This window comes from Drosophila persimilis, unplaced genomic scaffold, assembly GCF_003286085.1.
Source record: "Drosophila persimilis strain 14011-0111.01,24,50 unplaced genomic scaffold, DperRS2 tig00000000-arrow-pilon, whole genome shotgun sequence".
In the NCBI taxonomy this organism is placed as follows: Eukaryota; Metazoa; Arthropoda; class Insecta; order Diptera; family Drosophilidae; genus Drosophila; species Drosophila persimilis.
The window spans coordinates 26,644,104-26,662,889 of NW_020825288.1; the positions used below are offsets into that span (position 1 = coordinate 26,644,104).

At 45.9% G+C, this 18,786-nt stretch overlaps 1 long non-coding RNA gene across 2 annotated transcripts in view; it reads left to right on the forward strand.

Annotated features, from left to right (window-relative positions):
- LOC113567471 overlaps positions 1-18,786 on the forward strand; it is a 42,806-nt gene that overhangs the window by 20,918 nt on the left and 3,102 nt on the right. For both annotated transcript variants that reach the window (XR_003409456.1, XR_003409457.1), the window contains one exon: positions 7,126-7,215. This is a non-coding gene — a long non-coding RNA (uncharacterized LOC113567471). The remainder of the gene's footprint in view (positions 1-7,125; positions 7,216-18,786) is intronic.

Consider the following 18,786-nt stretch of genomic DNA (forward strand, 5'->3'; position numbering starts at 1 on the left):
TCACGCACACGACACGCCGCCCAGAGGCACAACAAGAAAGAGCGAGAGAGGAGAGGAGATGAGCATGAGCCCAGAGAGAAACATATCAGGGGGAGGGGGGAGGGGTGTGGGGGATATGGTAAACGTGTACGACACCTTCAGGGCAACATCCATGAAGCAGCGGAAATGTCGCGCTGCATTTCTCAATGAGTGCTTCGCCGTTGATTATTCTTCGAGCAGCCCCCAGCCACCAGCCGCCAGCCACCAGGCTCAGCATCTGCACCAATCCCACCACTGGAATACTCCTCAGGCCTCAGACCTCATCAATATATCAGAGACAAAGACAGAAAAGTTACCGGCAAAAGAAAATACAAAAAGAAAACTGAAAGAAAGCGAAAGAACAGCAACGAAAGAAAAAGGGCATTGCGACAAAAGACATAAGATATTAATTAAGCTTCAGAATTCAGTTAACATTTTGATGCGGAAGGAAGGACTGAGCTCTTAGTAAAAGAGTAGTAAATAATAGTGGTATTATTATCATTACTTCTGTTAGTAAACTCAGAAAATACTAGAAAATACAGATAGTCTTTATAATACCAAAAACTACTCGAAAATACAAAATGCTTAAAAAGTTTAGAATACTTAAAAATACTGATTTAAGAATACCAAAAAATAAAGAGCATTCAAAGTTCTCCCTTACGTGGTTCTCCTCTTTCCTTTCATTCGTTTCTTTGGTTATTGTTTGAGGTTTTTCCTCCCCCCTCCAACCACTCTGCACCCCCTTGTCCTTTCGAGGGTCGAGAACTTTATTAATTTTACATTTTATACCCGATACTCGAAATGAGAATAGGGGTATATTAGATTTGTGTAACGTCCAGAAGGTATCCTTTTCGACCCCATAATTATTACACAATAAAAACATACCTTATCAGCGCCATCTGCCGGAGGAGAGCCATACTGACTAAGTTTGGGGTATAAATGTAGAGTTGCGGTCGCAGCCGCCACTCACAACGTTCCCCCCTCGTTATTATTGCTTTTTGCCAACTGCTTTCGACATTTGGGCCCTTTGTCCCTGGCGCTGGCGCTGTCGCTGTTGACATTTGGTCGAACGAACCAAGCGATTTTCCATTTCCCTCATTGACTTTTCAATTGATTGATTGATGCGAAAGTAATGAGAGCCGCAGAGGTCAGGCAGGGCCCAGGTCATGAACTTATGTATGAAAACATTCCTCTATCTATAGATATGTACATATGTACGTAGAATGTTAAGTAACTTCAATTAGCCGGACGTTTGCTGTACGGAAAATCCATTTAAATCCGAACTTCACTTAGCCGAGATTTCGGTTCGGGCCCTAAGAGCATTAGGCCCTCGTTTGATAGGCAATTTCATGGAGCTTCGGTTCCATTAAGGACATTACCTTCCACTACCTTGGGGCCGACGCGTCGGCTGCTGATGGAATTTAATTACAGCAGATCCACAAATTGAAATGCTTTCGACAGCAGCGATACAGGCAGATGCCAGAGGCAGATCCCATTCCCATTTGCATTGATTTGGCCCTGGGTCTGGGTCTGGGTCTGTCGCCACTGCAAGTGTCAGATGACAGGCACACCATCCACTCACAACCTCTGTGGATGCCCGATCTTTTATCATCACTTAACCCTTGGGTATAGGGGGGTATAGGGGGGTCCCTGATTCAATTAACGCCACCCCGAAAATAGTTATCGAAACGGATATGGAAGTGAAAATGTGGTTACAAAAGTGCCAGTGGAATCCCCGCCATCCCCATGAAAATGGGAGCCTCCTGGCCGTGTAATTGCTTAAAATGTGAGCATAAATCGGAAAGCAGATCCGGGCTGCCGCCTGTTGGCGTGGGTCTCCGTCTATCTGTCTGTCTGTCTGTCTGTCGACTGGTGCCGCATCTCTGCCTCTCAGATGCACAACGCGCCACTGACACGCAGTGGCGTCTCCCCCGCCTCTCCAGGGAACACTAGACAACAAGAATGAGGACCATCGAAAGATAGCAGGGGGGCGATATCGTATCTTTGAGTACGAGTAATAGATTTTTGTTGCAAATAAAACACTTTTTCCTTCGATAGAATCAAGGAAACCTGTTTCCAAATTCCAAATAAATTGCCATACCTTTTACATACGAGTAGATCCCGTTTTTGTGCAGTCTAGTGTAATGAGTGGCTGACTGGCGGACGATGGCGATGGCGATGGCGATTGGAGGCGGGTGGCTCCTCTTCTGGGTCCTCTTCTGGGTCCTCCGCCGCTTGGTCGGAATATACAAATTCTAAAATGCATGCAAATGTGCTTTGCCACTGCTAATAATGGGCATTATCATGATGTTGATGGTGCTAGTGCTCCGGCTCTGTGTCCCGTTGCTCCATCTGCTGCCACATCTGCCACAGCCTCCCCCTGCCCCTCCTCAACCACCACTTGATGAGGAACTGCAACTAGGGATGGCTCAGAGTGTGGTGGGCGGGGTAACGCGATAACTATTCCATCCAGTAGTCAGCCACTTCGTTGGTAGCCCCACCACCAAAAACGGGGGGGGGAAACTGTCGCGTAGCCCCCCCTCTCTGTACCCTGCTCTGCTCCATGTAGACTTTCTGTGAAATTCTCGCCAGCGACATGCATTTCTCATGATGCGAAAATTTTGTTTCACTTGACATTTTGACATTTGACAGCTGGCGCAAAATTAACGCAAACTGCGAGCGAAGCGGGGGGATGGGGAGGGGCAAGGAAGGAGTGTAAAGGAATAGGGGATTAGTGGTTGGATGGAGGCGAGTGGAGTGGTGTGGAGAGGGCCGGTTCAAGGAGGTGCTAAAAATGCAATAACATTCAACGAAATCCTTTACTCCCCCCCCCCCCGCCACAAAATTTATCATGTTCGACAAGTGAGTGGCTGGGGGTCGCGGAAAGGGGGCCCTGACAAGGGAGGAGAAGGTTGAATGGCGGTTGTCGAGCAGGGATCTGCTAAATACTGGATAATGACGCCGGATGAGGACTTAATTGAATCGCAGCTTCCCATAGGGAAACCCACAAAGGAGGAGGAAGGGAGCGAAAGAGAGATTTTTGGGATGAGTTGGCAAAAGTCAGCAAGAGTTAGTTTTATATCATGAAATGAACTAAACTAAAATCACGAGAAAACTCAACAAAATATTAGCTGCATAGCTGTGTATCACCTATCTAGATGCATTTTCTAGTTCCTAGTCACTGTATAATGCATATAACACTCTGCCAACATCTGCGTGAAACAGTTGAAGGATATTTGCCATCTCTAGAGCTTTTTTTTTGTCTGAAAATGTCCATAAGAAGGCTAAGCTTCTTGTTTCTTTCGTCCTGCAGAAGGAGGGGGCCTTTCGGATTCAGTCTTTTGATAGAAAAGATAGGCTAGCCCCCCAAAGGACCCCCCATCAACATGTGTGTCTTCCCCATCCTCTGAACGAGGTATTGTTGCTGGCTTTTGTTGTGTTTGGGGCTGATGGAACACGTTGTCTGTACGTCAGTCTCCCTGTCCCTGTCTCGCCGTCCCTCTCTCTCTCTCTGTCACTCACTCCGTTAGTTGTACAGATGTCGTTCCACTATCATCTGTCCATTGTTGTCTCTGCCTTGACATCGCCTCCCCATGTTTCCCCTTTTTCCCCTCCAGGGAGGTGATTCGTCCTGATTTTGACACTCGTCCAGTGGGAACCCTCGGCATGGAATTATTCGTATTAGTAGGAAATGCGTTTTGTTTTTCACAGGAGTTTTCTTTGGGGAAAGTAAGCTTCTTTTATGGGGGAGGCAGAGAGGGGGATTTGATGGAAAGTTTGAATATGTTTTTCTGCAGATGGAAAATTAAATAAAAGTTGCAACTGTTGGGATCTGAAACGAGGAGGACGTGTGGGGTAGACCGTAATTTATGCTCCAAAATCATAATTGAAGCACAAACTGTTATACGGTTAGAGACTGTGCTTAAAACAGTTATATATACTCCATAGCCTACCTTTTGTTCTACCCTCGATCTTCAACACTCCCAAAACTGTTATATGTACACGGAAACTGTTATACAGAAAATATTTAACAAAATTTATATTTCTTTTAAAAATTCTTACTCAAGAAAACAAAAAATTTAAATTAATTGCCCACAAAATGGGGAAAATGGCTAATGGATAATATGTTTATGTCGAATTTGCACTCTGTCTGTTATCCTTTGTTCAAACCAGCACGAGTACGAGTATATCCTGGCCCCCAACGACCTGTCAAGTGTACAATCTCCAGAGAGAGAAGAAGGGAAAGCAGAATCGAATGGCAAATGGTAAACTTTTTGCATTTTCCATTTCATAGTTGCCTCTGCTGTCACATAAAATGAAAAACCAATGGAAAAATGTGCATAAATATAACGAAAACAAAACACAGGAGGAAAATGACGAAAAGGGGGGAGCAAACAAAGAAGGAGGGGGAGGAGGAGTGACCCACAATATTTTCAGGGGCCAAAGCAATTCTCGACTTGTCCTCCGAGATGCACTGGAATTGCTGCCGTGCAAGAGAGTCCCGCCTGTTTATGAGGGATTTCGGGGGCCAAAGGAGTCGTCGCTTGAGTGAAGTTAAGTTGGGTTTTTATCTCAGGAATAGGGGATAACTAGGGCCAAGAGGAAGGTTAACAAGATGGACAAACAGCAGCAGAGGGTGAGACGACTGGATAACAAACTGTTTGCTTGTTTTTGGGAAACACAGGGAGAGGGTTCCCTTCGGACTCCCTTCTCTCTCTCTCTCTTCCTCTCCTCTCGTCGCCCCTTTGAATTCTGCAAATATTTGCGTAAACAATCCAAGTGCATTATGGTTTTGTATGCAATGCCCCTTGGCAAAGGACTTTATTACCATCTGTCAATGTAAAGTGCGTACCTTAAAAGGAAAGCGGACTTTGGGCTACAAAAATTGGATATATCAATTATGTATTGAAATCATTAATAAATTACCTATTCATCGATATTGAAACTAAATTTAATTCATTTTCCGTAATATTATTGTGGTAGGATAACCCCTATCACTCAGTACGGCAGCCCCATTACAACCTATACCAACCAATGCGGCATCCCCAGCTTAGGTTAAGAATCCATAAATGTACGGCCACCCTAGAAAAATACCAAAAATACGGGCACATTAAAAGTATGTAGATCGACGCTCGTTCATTAAAAAATGGCGGATGAGTGGAATAAAGACGTGTTCGGAAAAGTAAATCGTCCATCCCATTTCACTCTCACAATATCGATCCAAAGACCAACGATAAATCTTGTAAAATTCGATTTATTGATGGAAATATCGATTTAAAATCATTCAGAATTCAGATGATCAAAGCGTAACTGCAAAGAACTTTGTTTTTTGGGTTCCCTTTTGTATTCTGAATCATGATTTTTGTAACTGTCATACTCCTATGAAATATACCTTGTATTTCTACCACATACACACATACACAAATGGCCACAAAACTTCTCTCATAGACCGGACTGGGCGCCTCCGGGAGCCCAACACAGCATTCAAATTGAAAGTCAGAATAAACGAGCGACTGTACAACTGTAGGGAGCGACCACGCCCCCTCACAAGTATAAAGGAGATGCAACTGCCTTCGACTGCCCCCGCCGTCTTTCGCCACAGACACCGCCATTGTCTTTCTGTTCCATAGAACTTTTTGGCTTTCGGCACGTTTTGCCATTATCCATATGCTCAGACTCAGACTCAGGGACTTGCAGGCTGCTCTTCTGCCTCCTTCCGTCCTTTTTACCATATGCTACTTATATCCTGCTTTTGCGTGTGTGTGTGTGCGTGTGTGTGTGTGTGGTGCAGTAGTCGCAACCGGAAACGAGAATAAAGCACAAAAGTTCTGTATTTCTGTCTGTGTCTCTGTTTCTCTGTTTCTCCTCTGCTCCCCTGTCCGCCGTAATAATAGTTAGCTCTATATTTTGTTGGCCTTAACCTCTTTGCAGCCCCCCCTTCTGACCCCTGTCTGGGGCTATTGTTTAAACTGATTTTATGAGCCCCCAAAAACTCTGACCATAATTTACTTAACCCCAACAAAAAAGAGACATAAAAAGGACAGGAAAGTGGGAAAAATAAACCGAAAATAAAAGCCAAAAACTCATAATTCATGGCTCACACTAATTGTCCAGATGTCCGGTGCTGTCCGGACTGTCCTTCTGGCCTGCCTGCCTGTCTGTCTGTGTGTCCTTTTGGGAGTTTTAATTAAATGCAGACAGGAGGATCAGGAGGACTGCCCACTGACTGAGGGAGTGACGGCTTGGAGGCCTTTAGATTTTGGCAGTTTTTAAATTTATTTCGTAAGTACGAGTCTGTTGCCTGTTGCAGCGCAGGGTATAATGCTTTTGAGGACACCTTTTGTAGGAAACGTTTACAATATTTCGATCTAATGTCGAATCATCAGCTGCTTTTCAAGAACATTCCAACGAAAACTCAATAAATGCACTGCTTGCAAATTTGGCCATAGACGGTTCGTCCTTTTCCTTGATGGGTACCAAAAGTACCATCATCGTTTCTGTTGTTGTTTCGAGACCTCAATCTCTGGAGCTGCACCAGGCGGAGGCTGGAAGCTGGCAGAGAGTGCGCGTTGAGGGTAAATCTCTGTTGACGAAAGCCGCTTTAAATTAAGTCCTTAGCCAACTGCTGGCTGTCACATTGCGCATACGTCATGTGGCACACGGGAGGCCAATGGAGCGGGACAAGGGGATGACAAAGATGCCATTTGTTGCTCCCTTTTGTCCTCCTCTGAATGCTGACCAAATCTGCAGTTGAAGGGATTGCCCATTGCCCATTGCCCGGAGGTTTACTATCAAGCGAATGAAGTGTGGGGAAATGTCTTAGACAGAGAGAGAGAGACAGAGAGAGAGGGAGAGAGAGAGAGAGAGGGTTAGAGGGGGGTGTTGGCATTAAAATATAACAACTGAAAGATAGAAAAAAGTGTAATTAAGAGGCCTCTGGAATACGGCTTCTGGAAAAGAGTTTTCTGTGGATTTTTGGGGGCTCTTTGGGACATCAATTTACTTACTTATTATTCTTAATTAAAGCATCTACTAGATCTAATAGCTCTTTGGCTTATTCTTCTATAAAATCCTTCAATAACTTTTCGTTTCCTTTCAATTTTTCAGAACTTTCGCAGAGCCCCTAAGTGACAGCAAAAATCATCGCAGAAGAAATAAACCAAAACGAAACGAAACGAATAAATAGTTTATTTTGATGTAAGTTTTCAGCTTAAATCCGCTGGGGAAAATACAGTTAAAATTAGAGCAGATAAAACAAAAAGAGAAAACCCGAAACTCGAAGGGAAACCCCAAAGGAAAACCATAGGAAAAGCCGCAAAACTGGAAAGTCATTTGCAGTGTTTGCGGATGCCACGGCGGCATTCGCATTCCAAATTTCAATTAGAGAAGTTTTTGTCGCGGGAGGGAGGGGCAAGAGAAGGAGAAAGAGAAGACAATAAGAATGAGAATAGTTGTTGCTCATTAAAATGAGAATCTCGAGGAAATGTCTCCCTCTCTCTCTCTCTTCCCCTTTTTATCCTTGTTTCTACCTGAGAGAAATTTCCCAAAATTACACGAGTTTTTTGGGGGTCTCATTAAAACAGAGAATGTCTCTCTGGATGCTTTCCCTTCGCCTTCTCCTTTTCTCTATGCTCCTCTGAGGGATTCCACTGGAAATCAAATGTGAGAAAAGTCTTTTGACTCAAGACAAAGTCTCAGGCGCTCAATGATTGAATTAATTGAAAATCCACTTCAAGGGCTAACGAGAGGTGGAAGTAGAAGTAAAGAAGAAGTTAAGAAAGGAGAATTAAAGAGGGGGAAGTGAGGAAAGTGAGGAAAGAGTTGTCATAACACAAGATGGAACTGCATGGCAGTTTTGGGCCTCCGGTAAATGATGGTCGAGGCAGAAGTTTCTCAAAGAAACTCTTACAATTTCCCATACGTTGCAAGAAGAAGAAGGAGAGTTCCCAGAGGGAAACGGGGGGGGGGAATAGTCCTTGGAGAAGGAGCAAGAGAAAGAGCAGCAGTAGCAACAGCAGCAGATGTTTGTCTAACGAAGCCTGACATCTTTACCTTCTCTATACACCCAGTCCCCACCCTTTTCCCCTTTTCCCCTTGCTCCTTACATCTCTCTCCACATTCCACTTCCCCCTTCTTCCCTTCACTTGCTCTCGTTTAAGGAAAAACCCATCAAAACGAGAGACGAAACGAAATGCAATTCAAGCAATTTTCAATTTTCATTTCTTCTTTTTTTTTGGGGGGGGGGATGCAATCCGTTCTTACCACTTCCCCTGCCACCCCTGGCAACCCCGTCCCTATCCAGAAAAGAAAAACTTGTCGCATATGCAACGGGTCTCAAAAATTCCCATCATTCATGAATGAAATGATGATGATGGTCGTCGTCTCGGTCTCTGAGGCCAATTTTCCAGGGACTTTACCACGTGCACGCGCTTTTCTTATGCGTTTTTTTAGCCGCCCCCCCCCCCCCCCCCCCCCCTCTCTTTGCTCTCTTTATCCCTCTCTCCAGTCTCAAGTTATGCCTTAAAATCGAGAGAGAGAGAGCGAGAGAGCGGGCGAAGAAGCTACTAAAAAAATGGCAAAGAAAAAGCATTAAAAGTTTTGCTAAAAAGATTTTCGCCTTAGCCTCGGCTTGGGCCGCCGTTTTTGCGACTCCTCTCCCCCCCCCTGCTCTTGGCTTACTCTCTCAGTTCCTCTCTGGCGCCCCTTTCTCCACTCTTTGCCAACTTTCCCTGTTGTTGGAGGAGCACCAAATGAAGGCATAACTGTTAGTTTTTATGGATTCTCTGCCTCGTTTTTGCCCCCCATTTCAGAGAGGAGGAGAGAAGGAGAAAAAGGGAACCGCGTACAGTATTTAAACCACCAGCCAAATGAAGCCAAAGTTAACAACTGGAAAATGGAAAATGGAAAATTGGAGGTTGGGCTTCTGTGTCGGACCGTTGTCCGGGGTCCTTTCGCGTTAAGTGCATTCAAATAATGGTAAACTTCGCTCTGGTTAATCCTCTTTAGAGCAGTCTCCGTTTCCCCCGCCAATCTCTTTCACTCTGTGTGTCTCTCCCCCTCTCTGGCTGCGATTCCTTTGATGTGGCACAGTCGTTAAGTAGGGTCCTTTGAACAGCTGCTGCAAGGATAATGATTGCTGCCCCCTGTAATGAGATTGGGTTTTGCCGTCGAATGAGAAGCAAGCAATGCAATAAGTAAAGAGATTTCTGAGTAAATTGAGAGATCCGTAAGGCTTTGAATTTGCTAAATATACATATATCTTAACTTAATTCCATTCATTCATTGAGTGATATTTGAACTTATACGGAATGTCTTTCCTTCTGAGAACTGCAAAAGAATGGATAGCATATGGAGAGGGGAGACACATCCACAAATCAAGTAAATACCTGTATATATTTGCAAATATCTCCTATATCTACCATGTATTCATCCTCGAATATTACTCTCAACAAGTATAAGGATTCCATCCTATTCGATGCCTGTAGGCAATCTCTCTAAATATCCGAAAGTTTTACAGCTTCCCCATAATTTCTGCTCCATTGTCCACATTTTCCCTCTCAATTTCATCTATTTCTTTCTCTCTCTCTCTCTCGGAAGGGAACAAGTTGGGTCTGGTCCTTCTTTTGGGGCCAAAACGATTAATATCTGACCCCAGGAACCGAACTGACAAATTCTTACAATTAGAGGAAGAGAGGCAGGCATCATTGAGGGTGGGGCATGGGGCATGGGGCATGCCCTTTGACACCACACATACTGCAGTTCGTTCCCTTCCTTCCGCACTTCTCCTCTCCGCGTCCTCCACTCCGGCGGAAGCTCTTGCAAATATTTGCGCGCAATTTTTCATATTAAACGACAGCGGAAGGCGTGGAAAAGGGCATGGAAAAGTGGAAAATGGGTTTATCAGTGATGCAGCGGGAAGCGGGAAGCGGGGTGTTGCCACGGGACGGACCGGAAATAAATATTGCACGAAAAGGCTACAAAAACTGTGGGCCAACTGTGATCAATCTTTGGTGGCGGTGGAGAGAACGGAATAGGAGGAGCAGAAGGCCCTCCTGCAGTTTCAACATATTTCGGAGGTCCCTCGGAGGCACAGGACCTGCCATGTCCTTGTCAAAAAGGGGAGGAATGACCGAAAAGGACGAGAGATGTGGGGAAAGCAACAGGACGGGAGAAGCCCAAAACTGGAGGAAAATTGCAACATATTTGCAATAGTCGTTAGGAGGCCACCAAGTGAAAACCCCCTTCAAGAGGGAAAGCGCCGGAGAATGCACAGAGAAGGGTCGCCCAGAGAGAGAGCAACTGCCCAAATGAATGGAGATGGAGCGGGAAACGGTATTTGGCCAAAGACTTGAACTGCCTGCCAAGGACTCAACTCTCGACTCGACTCTGGACGCCGGGCCAAAAGATTGATTGGCCCAGAGATGTCGTGTGGCCAGAGGGGAAGGACGAGGTCCTGCCTGTCACTTCGCGTTCCGCTTTCCCACTAAGAAACCCTGTCCGCCGGCCACTTTTCTCTTCTTTTCACTCTGAAATTAGTTGGCCTGTCAAAAACTTAACGAGTCCAGAGGGTTTCTTCCATGACGATGAAGGGGGATGGGGATGGTGATGGTGGGAGGAACAAGAAAGGCCCCGAAGGCAAAAGGCAATCATAGTGCGGCAGAGAGAGAGAGAGAGAGAGAGAGAGAGGAGAAAAGTCTACAGAGTAAAGATATTTGCATCTTGTTTGTGGTTCTCTTGCAACTCATTTTGCATTCCATTTTGATGGGTATGTATACCCTTTAATATGAAAAGAGATGGCAGGACTCTTGCACCAATTCAATGGTTACATCTGAAAAATATTTGTTTAAGTTTTGGTTTGAGTTTTGTTTAACTTTCGATCAGCTTTTGAGCTAATATTGAACCTGGAGGCCGTCTAACCTGTGAATTGTAGTGACCAATATCGGTGTGTGGGTGAACTGCCTATGTATAAAAAAACACAATATAACTCTTTTTATTAGCTGCGCGTCTGTCTCTCACGATCGCCATTTTACTTTATTATCGATGTTTCTTATCCGATATCTCACTATTGGTATTTCCCGCCGAGTATATCGATGGTGCGGTAAATACCAACGCGCGCTGTATGCTATTTTAAATACTAATTGAATGCCTTACTAATTATTATCTTGCTACAAACCGTGTTTCATAGAATATTCGTCGCTTTGGAATCGATTATGAAACGGTTATACACGAGTAGATTTAAAGTGCAAGCAAACGGGTCAGGCATTCAATGAGTTCTGTATCGCCACTTGAACACCTTGAACGGGCATCCTTGTACTACTCTCCTACTCTCCCTCTCGCTCTCGCCCGCTCTCTGCTTAGCATATGCATTTTGCACCGTTGGTCCCCCCCCCCCCCCCCCCCCCCCCCCCCCCCCCCCCCCCACCTTCCGTTTCACTCATTGTTTTTGCTGTTGCTGTTCTTCGGTGGGAGCTGCTGCTGCTGCTGCTTTGTTTTGCAATAAACACTTCTCACTTGCTCCTCTCTTTTGCCTTTCATCTATTCGTCTACGAGCATTGCCCATTACCATTGCTCTCTTCCCCACTCCCCTGCGCTCTGCTAACTGCCCTTCATCTGCCCTGCCACTTCCAAATGACTTTGAAATGTTTCTCTTCTTTCACTCGCTTTGGTTTTATGTGATTTTCTGTTTCTGTGCCTTTTCTGTGCTTGTTGTTGTATTTGTTGTAGAGCTTAAGCCTTGGCTATTTTGCAGTCTTTTCAATTACCGTTTGTTATGGCTACTGTCTGTTTGTCTCTGTGCCGCTCTCTCTGTCTTGTGACATATGAGGTGCTCTCTCTTGTGATGCTTATCTGTTGGAAAGATCTCTGCGCTTCTGCTGCAGCGCTGCTTGGCTCCGATGCAGCGCTGCTTTTGCTTTGCTTTTGGTCCTCTGCTGAAGTGCGGCAGCGCTTGACGTTGAGAGACTTTGTTCGATCTGCCTGTGCTCTGCTCTGCGTCCCTACCGCTGCTTGCAGTAGAGGTTTACTTCTTACGCCTCTCTCTTTCTTTGCTTCCGAGAGCAGACGGTATGTACTCTTAATCCTATTATGTAGCGACATTCAAAAAAACACTTCTGTGCTTACTTGCTCCTTCTTTCTAATATTTACTCTACAGATTATCTCTCCCCCCCCCCTTTGCTCTCTGCGTTTCATTAACTTTGCTCTTGGCGAAAAACAAAAGTTGTTCTTTTCGGTATTTGCTTTGTTTTCACTTTTCCACTTTTCTCGTTTCGCTTTCCACTTTTCGGATCAATCCCCAATTTGTAAAACACTTTCAGCGTAAACAAAAACCGCGAATAAAGCTTCAGGGCACAAACGTTCCTCCCCTCCTCTCCACTCCACTCCCCTCCACTCCACTCCGCTCTCTCTCTCCCTGCTTCATTGAATCTCTGTGTCGCACCGCTTGAACTGTGGCCCCCCTGTCCACTCTCGCCCCCCCTCTCCCGACAGTGTATGTCCCTTTTAATGGAAACTTTTCAACGCGTTCTTTGTCTCTTGCTCTGCCCCTCTCTGCTTTTTTGATGCAGATCAACTTTCGCCCTGAAATTTATAAACTGTTTTTGTTGGAGGGTGTATATGGGGTGTAGGGGGTGCAGGGGGTCTGTGTGACTTCCCCCAATTGAATATTTTTGGGCGATTTCATCGTTGACAGGATGTGGGTTCCGTTATTTTAGCGGCTAACCCTGTAACCCACAAAAAAAAAAAAAAGCGAATGAATTTTAAATAAACGCAAAGGCCCCAAAAGCTAGAGAAGCCCTCCTTCTAGAGGGGTGTAAGAGGGAGGGAGGGAGGTGGTAGTTGATAAGGGATTAGAATGGACAAAGAAGAGAATTTTGCATTAGAAAAGAGGCAAAAGAGGTCGAGATAGGAGCAGAGAAACCGAGAGTGAAAGCGTTAGAGCGGCAGCAGAGGAAAAGCATTGTCAAAATGCAAATCTACACAAATTTCAACAAAAATGTGAACTGTTTTTATCTCCTCCTACTTCTGTTCTTTAGTTATTTGCAAAGTATATTTTATGCAAGGTAGAGAGAGGTAGAGGGGCAATAAAAATTTGAGAATATTCTTATGGCCCACCCTATAATAATACACCTTGGCATTTGGCATTTGGCCTTTTGACTTGTTCTTTTGTGAAAAGGGCAGGAAGAATCCGAGAAGGTGAGGGGGGGGGGGGGGCAAGGACCCAAGCTGTTTGTTTCCAATTAGAGGAGTCGGTCGTCCGTCGAGCGCCATGGCATGCCGAGAGCAGAGGTCAGAGGGCACCCAAGCAAAGGGCGGGCCGTATGATAATTGGATTGTGCCATGCATGCGGACACGAGGATGCGAGGAGGACACCCGACAGAGAGAGAGAGAGAAAGCTAGTACAAGGCTCTGCTGCCCCCTCTTCCTTTCTCCCTCACCTGCCGTGTTATCCTCCGTTTACCGTTAGCTGTTAGCTGTTTGCTGTTTGCCTTCTGCTCTAGCAGATAAATGGATGGAGGACAAGTGGGGGAAGATAAAGAACAACAAGAAGAGAAGGAATGAGAGACGGACCAGACTGCCGGCAGGAAGGCAGCAAGAGGCAGACAACAACAAAGAAGCAACGACAACAGTTGACAAGTGGCTGCTGAAGAGGTGGGCAGAAAGAGGAAAAGTGGGCAGAGAGGAACCCAGTCTTGCCGTCTATTTGATATTTGTACCTTTAGGGCTTGAGAGAAGAGCAACGGCGGAGGAGGAGGGCGAGGGAGAGAGAAGAAAAACTGTAGCACACTTTTGAGAGCAGCAAAAAATGGTACAGCCGTGCATAAAGAGCAGGAGATAACGGAAGGAAGTATCGCAAGTGAGAGAGAGAGAGAGGGGGGCAAAGGGCGGCTATAAATAGTTGCAGGCGCCTCGGGGCAAAAAAACTATGCCAAAGGCGCTTCAACAAGCAGCAGAGGGGGGGAGGGCCACCGAGGGCCAGGAGGCAGCAGCGGTTGAGTGCAAAAAGAGAACAAAACTGAAGAGAACTGGCGTTTAAGTTCAACAGGTTGAATCCTCTTCTACGCCTCTCCTCGTGGCATCCTCCTGAAACCGAGGACGAACCACAGCAACAAGGCAATTTGGCCGCCACGATGCCACACGCCGCTGCCTGGCCTCAAATCTCGCCCCAAAAGCCGGACTCAACAAATGACCAACAAAGGAGAAGAGGCCTCCCCGTCAGAGTTTCGGTGTTCAGGCTAAGGGCGGGGGGAAGTGCTCCAGCGACAGGGAATGCATTCTTGGATGGATCGTACTCTGGCGAATAATCTCCCTCAGATCTTCCGTGGAACTTCTTCATTAAGGGATATTCCCGTAGACTCCTCTCATAGCGACATCTCCATTAAGCACAGGAGAAAGGAGCGCTGAAACCTGGGGATATCAACTCCCCAGAGCATTAGAGCATTCCCCATAGTTATCTATAGATTTCCCCACAAAAATCCTTGCAACTTGGGCATCATTCCTAGTATTTTTCATTGATTTTTCCATGGAATTTTTTATGCAATTTACAAGTAAATCAAATATGAATAAAAACTCGAGGAAAATCAGTGAAAATTCCATTAAAATTTAATTTAATTTGAGTTTGTTTTCTTTAGTGAGACATAGTTTTTATGGCCATTGGAAAAATATATGAAAAATGCTGATGAAAACGGAAATTTAATTAAAATGCATGCAAATAAAGGTATTCTTCTTGAAGTTTCCTGCATGTCATGAAAATACTCAAAAGAAGTCCCGTTTTTAGTGGAACCCATTTGCAGGGACACTTTCAACTTTCAGCTCAATCGTAAGCACAATATCCTTGATAAATAAAATAAATGTAGACATCCTTTCAACATCATAAACCCCCCAAAACCCACTTTCACTTCATTCAAAGCGCCACAAAAAGTGTAATGAATGCACTTGCCTTTGTTGCCCCCCCTAGCCCCCCGTGTCTCATCCCCTCATCCTCCATTTCAGCAGAAAACAGCAGCAGCATTCGTCTGGCAAAAAGGAAAAACTCTGTGGAACCCAAAAAATATGCAAACGAAAACTTTATTGTCGCCTCCTCCAAACAAAGAGGAGGAAAAACCTCGAAACGGCAAAACAAATACCGTAATACAATTGCAAAGAGAGAGTGAGAGAGAGAGGCAAGTGCCACGCCCCCTGGGGTAGGTAGGGAGGCCGCTTTTAATGCAATTTGTAAGTGCAGCCCCCCAGTGCGATTTTGGGGCGATTTGGGTGCGATTTGGGTGCGATTTGGGGGCGGCTTTGGCCGCATGCGATTTCTGGTATAAATTTGCAAGAACACAAAGAGAGCGGGAGGAGGTGTTTGCAGGGGGAGGGGGGTGTAGCTGTAGTAATGGTGGGGCTAGGCTAGTGATTTGGCAATGCTGTCAAAGCATTCGTAATTGTCGATAGCCCAAAAACACGGCTCATCGTGCCTTCCTCTCCCTTGCCCTCTACTGCCTCTCTCTCTCCCTTTTCCTTCAGCATTTAATGGATTTTTGACACGAGTTCAGGAGTGCTGCCACTTTGCCTATGCCACTCGTAAATGATGTGCAAAAAACAGCCAAGAGGGGTATGACGATTAAGAGAAGACTCTTGTAGAGCAGAGAAGGGAGAATTGTGGATTAATTAGGATTAATTTATAAAGATTCCACGACACCAGGGCGAGGACTTGTAAGCACGAAGTGGACGATCGGCTCGTGGGCAAATCTTTTTTATTTATAAACATATTCCAGCTCTGTTTCTATATCATCGTAGATCTCTCATAGAAATTATGAGAGGCTTTGCGGGGTATCGAATTCTTCGACTATCGAGGCTACACTTTTTCTTTCCTGTATTCCTTGCTGTTGGGGCAGGCAACACGTGCCATTTTCTGCCTGGAGGACAGAAAGAGAGAGAGAGAGAAAGGCAGGGGGTACAGTGTTGTTGCCACAACGTGTTCGTGTTGCATTCTTGTACGCGCTCTCTCTCTCGCTCTCTTTCTCCCTCTCTGGGAGTATCTGTATCGGTGTGTGTTGCATCGTATGTACTCGCATTGCGTTTTATTCCAATTACCAATTTTGAGTGGTATTTACGCTTTAAAGCAGAGCAGAGGATACGTTTGATTACACTGTTGTTGCCACCAGCATATGTGCCACAGGATACGCCCGCTCGTCCTGTGCGTGGGGTGAAAGTGCGATGAGAGTGTCTTTTAAACCAAAAATTATCCCGAATTGCTGCGGATTTCGGGGAAAATTGTTCAGTAAAAGATAGATAGACGCTCCAAAGTAGCAGATGTACAAAATTTGGACATTAATTGAATATAAAAGTGTCTTGAAAGCAATTAAAGAGTTTATGGGTTCATCTATCATCATTTTGGACTTCAATCAATACCTCCTAATGATCACTAGACTTGTTTAAATATTATCACACAAAGCGCATCTCTTAAATCGTATCCTTAGGCATTTCTTGGCTATGTACAACATTCAAGACCTGCTTTCTACCCCCGAAAATATCATCTTCCCCTCTCGAACCCCCACTCCTGCCTGCATCCTGCCTGCTTCTTCGCCAAACTTCCACTTACCTTAATGACACTGCACCACGTTGCACACCACCACATGGGGCATGTCCTGAGCTGCCCCTCCTGCCCCTCCAGCACCTGGTTAACCGCATCATATACTTTGGAGTCTGTTTCTGGCCATCATCCCAAACTGTCTCTCGCTCCCTCACTCTGAATTCTACCTTTCCCACTTCCTGCCCCCTCTCTGCCGCTCCTTGCGTCGCTCCCCTGCTGCCGCTCCATCTGTGTTTTCTTGAAAAGACCGCAAAAGCCACAACTCTCTCGCCTCGCAGTTGCCCCTTAAACTTTCACATTTCCCCTTGGATTTCCGTGGCACAACTTCCAGCCGTTTGGCGTGTGAAAAACTCTCACTTCTTTGCCGGGGAAGACTCCTGGCAGGGGATGGAGGAGTGGAGATACAAGATAGGTACTTGGCCATTGAGCTGCAATTAGCTATTGCTGTTCGCTAATTACATGCTGCCCCCAGCGGAAGGCCCCTCTGAGAGACCTCTCGTCTGGTCAAGACACCACCGACAATGGGGGGAAGTCCTTCATTACGATACTCTTTCGAAAGCTCCCGCTTCCTGGTGCTCCTTACCCTCTCCTTTGTCTCCTTTTGCTCCTTTTTTTTTGCCACACGCGCGATGGCTTCCGTGTCGTGTCCGTCCGTCGTCCATCGTCCTCTCCTCATAATGAAATTATGAAGAAACCAACGTGCAACAATTTCATATTGTGGCGGATACAGCAGCAGCAGCAGCAGCACTTTTCCTCCACCCTCTCTCCGCTGTAGAAGTTTCTCCTAATTGAGTTTGAGGCCAGGACCAGCCAGGACCATGCCAGGACACTGCAGCATAGAGTCGCGTTTAATTGCATTGGCGATGGAGCAGCGGCTTTGCCTGAACAGAGGTTGAAGGCGGGGGGGAAAACAGGTGAGAGACAACCGCGACAAGTAGCTCCCCACTGTCTCTCTCTCTCTCTATCTCTCTTTGGGGGCTCCCTGCGACAGTCAATGAAGCCATAAACAAGGCGGAACAAAGCCGTGAAGCGCCCAAAAGCAGTCCCTGGCGATAACTCAGTTCCCACACTCCCAAAGCCCCCCTGCGAGCCCGCACTTTGAAATTTATGGCCACGACCACAAGAACAGTTAGTTGGAGACTCTTTCTTTTGGTAGGAGCTCCCAAAGAGAGTCCCTTCCCAGAGTAGCTTCCTTTGGGGAAAGCTTTTACACAACATTTCAAATTTTTCGCTTCCTTTAATGACTGCAGAAGGACATTAAACGCTTTGTTGGCCGCATTAGGATTTTCGTGAGGAAGAGAGGAAGGAGCCTTGTCCTTCCGACTCCTCCATTAGATTGGACTGCAAGTGTTGCAACAGAGCGAAATCAACGCCGTTTAAAGAGCACAAGTGTTGCCCCAAAGTGTACGAGTATGCAACGAGGAGGAGTTGTGGCAACAATGAAATTTGACTGGCGAAAAAACCCAAGGACAGCACTTGATGGAGGCAGAGGATGGAGTGGCGTGGAGTGGCGTGGAGTGGGCGTGGCTTCAAATTTCACTGCAAGAGAAATGGCAAGAGCTTGGGGCTTGGGGCTTGGCCACAGAACAGCCACCGATTCCGAGGAGTCGCCACCGACGGTGGTGATAATGGAGACATCTGCTGCTCTAGCTCCTCTAGCTCCCCCAACTAAAAAGCGAAAGCCGAAACTCAACTCAATTTCAATGGGGATTCCGCTCCAGGGGATGCTTTCGTTGGAAGATTGGATGGAATGGGGGGGAGGGGTAGGATGCTTGCTTTAATAAGGAGCAGCTAACAGAAGGGAAAGCTGAACTAGATTATCCTGCAATAGACTATGGAATAATTTAAGTTGGGACTCCAGGGAAGAGATCGATAAATAAAGGACGATGTGGTCATTTTATGGAATGTTCAAAAGGGAAACAATCGATGAATAAGAATTGTGGTAAAAGGGGGATATGGGGGGGTTGAAAGTTGAAAGCTAATTGGTTGTCGTTATTCAGAATTACAGCGGAAAGCAATTGTGGTTTTCGCTTGTTCTCCTCCTTCCACCTTCCACCTGCTATTCTACTATCCAAGTGGTGACCCCTGACACCCGTTATAAATGTGACTTATCTATCGTAACGCTGAAGGTGTACTACTTCGTCCTCTCTCTCTCGCTCACTCACTCGCACTGCTCTTTCGACTTTCACCCCTACGTA